Here is a 6,661-nt window from a genome sequence, read left to right as displayed (position 1 = left end):
GCGGGGTGCCATTGCCTTCTCCTGCCCAGCTTTAGACGCGTGATTTCCCACTTTCTTTTAGTTTCATCTTTTTATAAGGTCTGAACAACTTCCAGGGTTATCAGTGTGCTGCTTGTGAGCTTCGCTCCTCAAGGTGTCGCCCTTGAGTTGGCTCTGCTCTTTGTGTCTCGGTTTCTTCAGCCTGCAGCCTAAATCCACAGCAGGAACTTCGAGCACTGAATAAACACAGTTCAGTGCTTGTGTGTATACCCTTGGGAGAGCTGTAAATAACTTCAAGTGTAATGACAGGTACCCTGTGGAACCGCTGCTCATCGCCAGGGTTAATCCTCAGACACTGACATAGGTTCTTATTGCCCGAGGACACCTTGTGGCTAGAAGGAGCAGATAACCCTTTTCTGAGCCAAATTCAGTCTCTGGTTCTGTTGTCAAATAGTTTGTTCGAGGGTTTCCCACTAGGTGGCGCTAGTGGTAAAGACCCCCGCCTGCCAATGCAGACGATGTGAGCGACGGAGGTTCGATCCCTGGGCTTGGAAGATTCCCTGGAGAAGGAAATGGCAACCCACTCCAGTATTCTTGCCTGGAGAATCCCGTGGACAGAGGAGCCTGGCGGGCTGCAGTCCATGGGATCACAAGAGTCGGACACAACTTGGCAACTAAACCACCACCACCACCACGGTTTGTCCAGAACACCACAGCAGTTTATTCAGACCATATATACACAATCTTTCCAATTTAAGCCAAATTAAATAAGGTCAGCCAACCCAGTTCATTCCAGAGTTCCTTCTAGGCTTCCTCTGTCTAGGAACACCTCCCCAGGTCCCTGCCTAGGAAATTCTCCCGAAGTCCCTTTGTTGTTGTTCAAATGCTAAGTTGTTTCCAACTATTATCAACCCCTTGGACTGTAGCACAGCAGGCTTCTCTGCCTTTCACCATCTCCCAGAGCTTGCTCCAACTCATGTCCATTGAGTCGGTGATGCCATCCAACTAGCTTATCGTCTGTCGCCCCCTTCTCCTCCGGCCTTCAGTCTTTTCCAGGATCAGGATCTTTTCTAATGAGTTGGCTCTTCACATCAGGTGGCCAAAGTACTGGAGTTTCAGCTTCTGTCCTTTCAAGTCCCTACCACCCAGGAAATGTACTGATACCTCTTAAGAATCCAAGTCTTAAAATTTTAATAGCTCAGATTAAACTCAGGACTGTCCAATGGAATTAACAGATTTAAGTTAACATATATAAAGTAGATAAACAACAAGGATCTACTATATAGCACAGGGATCTATATTCAATATCTTACAATAAACTATAATAGAAAGTAATTTTTTCAAAAAGAATATAGATATATACATATATACATATAACTGAATCACTTTGTTATACACCGGCAACCGACACAATATTGTAAATCAATTATACTTCAATTTAAAAAACGACTCAGGACTGTCCAGAATGAGGTTCAGATAATGAGATAGAACTCGCCCAAGCATCTGAAGGGCGCTGTGAAGGCCGGAGCTCAAGGGGCTCACTTCCACTGTTGGGGGGTGGGGAGGTGCAGGTCTGATCCCCGGTCAGGGAACTAAGATCCCAAGTGCTGAGCAGCATGGCCAAAAATTTTTTTAAAAAGTAGATTCTATGTGACTGCAGGTGGTTTCTCTGATACCCTGCAGCCCACTCCAAGCAATGTCGACAGAAATAACCAATAATCAATCTATAGTAAAGAAAAGGAAAGAGTTTGATTGGAGTCAAGCTGAGGATGACAGCGCAGGAGGAGCCTCTCAATAGCTCTGAGGACTGCTCTGCTGAAGTGTGTTTCCAGCACAGTTTTCTAACTTACAGAACAAAGAACATACCTCAACTTGACAGGACTACGTTCCTTCAAGGTTGTAATAGACAGATTTAGTATTTACGCAGCAAGACAGCAGGACCCTGGTATCAGGGAAGGGAACCTTATTTCCAAGGGAGTGTTAGTTAGCATGAACGCTATATACTTATCTTCCAAATAGACATTCTTTTTAAAAAATTATTTTTATTGGAGTAATGTTGCTTTATAATGTTGTGTCAGTTTCCACTGTACAGCAAAGTGAGTAGTCTATATGTATACCTATATCCCCTCTTTATTGGATTTCCTTCCCATTTAGGTCGCCACAGAGCATTGGATTCTGGGTGGCCTCAAGTTCTGGGTGACCTCAAGCAAGGAGATCAAACAGGTCAATCCTAAGGGAAATCAACCCTGAATATTCACTGGAAGGACTGATGCTTAAGCTGAAGCACCAGTACTTTGGCCACCTGATTCAAAGAACTGACTCCTTGAAAAAGACCCCGATAGTGGGAAAGATTGAAGGCAAAAAGAGAGAGGGCAGCAGAGGGTGAGATGGTTGGATAGCATCACTGATTCAATGAACATGAACTTCGGCAAACTCTGGGAGGTAGTGAGGGACAGGGAGACCTGCAGTGCTGCAGTCCATGGGGTTGCAAAGAGCTGGACACAACTTAGCCACTGAACAACAGCAGAGCATTGAGTAAAGTTCGCTGAGCTATTAGGTAGCAAACAGACATTCTTTACCGTAATGATTAAAGTAGATGTGCTGTGTGTGTTTGATAGGCCTTGAGTCAATCTGATTGAATTCACACCAAGTTCAGAGTGAACCATATATAAACTAAAATGATGTCCCCAAACCTCAATGTGTGAATTTCTCCATCAGAACGTAATCACCTTACTTATCTTTCTAATCTCTTCCATAGTTCTCAGTCTGTTAAAATTTTCTACTTCTTAGGTCAATTTTGGTAATTTATATTTTGCTGCAAAACATTTCCTTTCGATATTTCATGTTACCATAATATTTTAAGTGATTAATAGCATTCATATCTGGTTTTATACTGCCTTTCTCACTCCTAATGTTGCAGATTTTTGCTTTCTCTTTTTTGATTTGTCTTTAATAAAGATTTTTTTCATTTTATTTGTGTTTTCAAACAAATTTTATTTATCTTTTCAGTATTGGTCCTACTTCATTTCTGTCAACTTTCATCTCATTCTCTCCTCTTCTCTTTTACATTAAAAAAATGTTTTAATTTTTAAATGATTTGTTTGGCTGCTCTGGGTCTTACTTGTGGCGTGTGAACTCTCAGTTCTCTGACCAGGAGTTGAACCCAGGGCCCCTGCATTGGGAGCATGGAGTCTTAGCCACTGACCACCAGAAAAGCCCCTTCTTTCTTTTATTTGATTGCTATTTTTCTAATTTCTTAGAGTGAATATTTGATTCACTTATCTTTGGTCTTTTATTAATAATAAAAATATTTAAGGCTATCAATTTTTATCTGGTTACAACTTTATGTCTCAGGCAGTTTTAGCATGAAGAATTCATTTCCTTATTGAGACACTTTTAACAATAAAAGGATACTGTGCAACTTGGGTGATGAAAAGTGAAGGGAAAAATACACAAAGCCCAACCCCACTATAGTTCAACTACATCATTCCAGGATTTTCCTGCAGCAGTCAGAGGGGAAAACACAGGAATCAGGAATGATGCTGGGCATGGCAAAGGATTTGACCTTGCTTCTCAAGGAAGGAGATAGGCACTCTTTTAGCAGGAATGAGGTTCAAAAGTTGGGTCAGCAATAGGAATGGTGAGGTGGTGAGAAGTGGATTTCAGAGAAAGAATCCAATGGCAAGAGTTTTCATCTTCAGAGTAAAAGAGGTTTTTGGTGGTACTTTTTTTTTCTTTTAGCATCGAAGAAAATTCCAAGGAGAAAAAAGCAAGCTGTAACCCAGGATGCAGAATGCAAAGTTCTGCCTCCTCTCCTCTTCTGTGAAGCCCCATCAGCAGGAGGACTGGGGGCGTAGGGGGTGTTTGCAGCCTTTCAGCGAAACAGGGCAGAGAACTGCTTATAAATATGCTCCAACTGCTCTTGGGCTGTTGTGCTCTTGCCAAGGAAGGCGGCAGGCATTTTTAGGCCCCAGGGTGGGATGTCCCAAACAGATGGCTTCAGATTGTTGGGGATCCATTCACCAAAATAACTGCTATTTTGGTTTTGTATATGAAACATCTGCTCAAAGAAGGGCATGGCTGTGGTGCATTTAAGGAGGGGTTTCTCAACAGCTGAGGGAGGGTCACAGCCTGGAAGGGAAGGAGGAAAGAAGTAGGGGTTAAGAGGACCTCACAAAGGGACCCCACGTGGGGATGCCCTACAGGTCTGGGTAGTCAACCTTGAGCCTCTGGACAATGAGACCCAGGACCAAAGCCTGACTCCCCTGCTGACCCAGGGATAAGCACCTAAGATACCTTCAGGGTGGGCAGGTAGTGAAGAGAGAGTCAGATCCCCAAGGGGAACCCCCTTGACTCAGAGAGAGGGAGAGGCAGCTGGTGAGATTCAGGGCAAGAAGACTGAGGACCAGATTATGCATATGGGAAGTGGGGAAACTGCTGTCCAGGAAAGAGGAAAGAAATGACTGGCTGAGGATCCAGGAAGGCAGGACCCTGAGCACTGGACTCCTGGCTCCACCAAGGCTTAGAGTCCAGCTCGGTCTGTACCAGGGTGGGGAAGTCTGTTGGCCCTGATTCTGTGGAGTAAGGTGGGAAGGCAGCTGCTGTCAGGGAGAGTGAGTGGGGAAATGTGAGGTGGAAAGACAGTAGACAGAAGGAAGGGAGGGGAGGAGAGAGGAGGCAAGAAGCCAGAGGGACCAGAAAGAGAGCTTGTGTTTAATTTGCAAAATTGTGGAGGTGGGGTGGGGGGAGCGAGCATCCCTGATTTCCTCAGGCTGTGTGTGCTAAGTCACTTCAGTCATGTCCAGCTGTTTGTGACCCCATGGACTGTAGCCCGCCAGGCTCCTCTGTCCATGGGATTCTCCAGGCAAGAATACTAGAGTAGGTTGCCATGCTCTCCTCCAGGGGATCTTCCTGACCCAGGGATTGAACCCTTGTCTCTTATGTCTCCTGCGTCGGCAGGTGGGTTCTTAACCACTAGTGCCACTGGGGGTACTGAGAGCTTATCAGGGTCTGCTTCACCAAATACTAATTCTGGAGGGGTGCATCTGTTAAAGAAGAACTCAGGGCACCTTGTCATGAGCTGGGATGGGGGTTAAGGTGACACTGCAATCTAGTAACGGGGCATCAGTTCTCCCAGACACCCTCAGAGCCAGAGCTTAAAGCTTCAACAAATATGGGGGGCTCTCTTTAAGGATAATAAAACAGAGACTTCCCTGGTAGTCCAGTAACACCTCGTGCTGGACTGCAGGGGACTCGGGTTTGATCTCCAGTTGGAGAGCTAGGATCCTGAATGCCACAGGGCAGGGCTTAAAAAAGAAGACGAAGAAGAAAATTATAAAACCAGAATTAATTACAGAGTTTTGCAAGGGGCCATGTACCCTCCATCTCTGCTCAGAGCCATCTCTGGTTTCTCCTCCCTCATCCTCTGCAACCCAAGTCCTACCTCTTCATAGGAGCTGGGGAGGTGGGAGCAGGTGGTCCCAAGAGCTTGGACTTGGGAGTCAGACTGATGAAAGAGAATTTACATTTTAAGGCAGGACAAGAAAATTTGTTTAAATAATTTATTTAGTTATGACTGTGCTGGGTCTTTGCTGCTGCGAGGGCTTTTCTCTAGTTGTGGCGAGTGGGGGTTGCTCTCATTATTGCAGAGAATGGGTTCTAGAGCACGGACTCAGGACTTGTAGCACAGGATCTTCACTGCTTCAGAGCATGTGGGATCTTCCCGGATCAGGGATCGAACATGTGTCTCCTGCATTGGCAGGTGGATTCTTTCTTTACTGCTGAGCCACCAGGGAAGCCACAGTTCAAGAAAATTTAAACACAAAATTCTCTCTGTGTCTGTGTGGGCCTTCTCCCTTTCCCTCAGGGTGCAGTGTTTCTGCATTATCCATTAACCAGACCTCCTCAAAGATGGGAGTGCCTACTTGATTGTAGAAATCATTTATTTTTCTTTTCTTCTGATGCCAGCAGTGTAACTTCTTAGAAGACTAGCATTATTTCCCAATTCTGTAAGGGGTCATGGTGACCTACTGCTCACTTTGTTTGGGCTTACCTAGACTACATGCATTTGGTGAACTTTATATAAAACATTTGTATGTCATATTGATGTATGATGCGTGTGTATGTGCCAAGTGGCTTCAGTCATGTCTGACTCTGCATCTCCATGGACTGTAGCCCACCAGGCTCCTCTGTCCATGGAATTCTCCAGGCACGAATACTGGAGTAGGTTGCCATACATTCCCCCAGGGGATCCTCCCACCCCAGGGAATGAACCCTCGTCTCTTATGTCTCCTGCATTGGCAGGTGGATTCTTCACCACAATTGCCACCTGGGAAGCCCTGTGACGTAGGATCAGTTCAGTTCAGTTCAGTTGCTTAGTTGTGTCCAACTCTTTGTGACCCCATGAATCGCAGCACACCAGGCCTCCCTGTCCATCACCAACTCCCGGAGTTCACCCAAATTCATATGCATTGAGTTGGTGATGCCATCCAGCCATCTCATCCTGTCATCCCCTTCTCCTCCTGCCCCCAATCCCTCCCAGCATCAGGGTCTTTTCCAATGAGTCGACTCTTCGCATGAGGTGGCCAAAGTATTGGAGTTTCAGCCTCAGCATCAGTCCTTCCAATGAACACTCAGGACTGATCTCCTTCAGAATGGACTGGTTGGATCTCCTTGCAGTCCA

This window comes from Bison bison, unplaced genomic scaffold (assembly GCF_000754665.1).
Source record: "Bison bison bison isolate TAMUID 2011002044 unplaced genomic scaffold, Bison_UMD1.0 scf7180017864375, whole genome shotgun sequence".
Taxonomy (NCBI): domain Eukaryota; kingdom Metazoa; phylum Chordata; class Mammalia; order Artiodactyla; family Bovidae; genus Bison; species Bison bison.
This window is presented reverse-complemented; position numbering follows the sequence as displayed.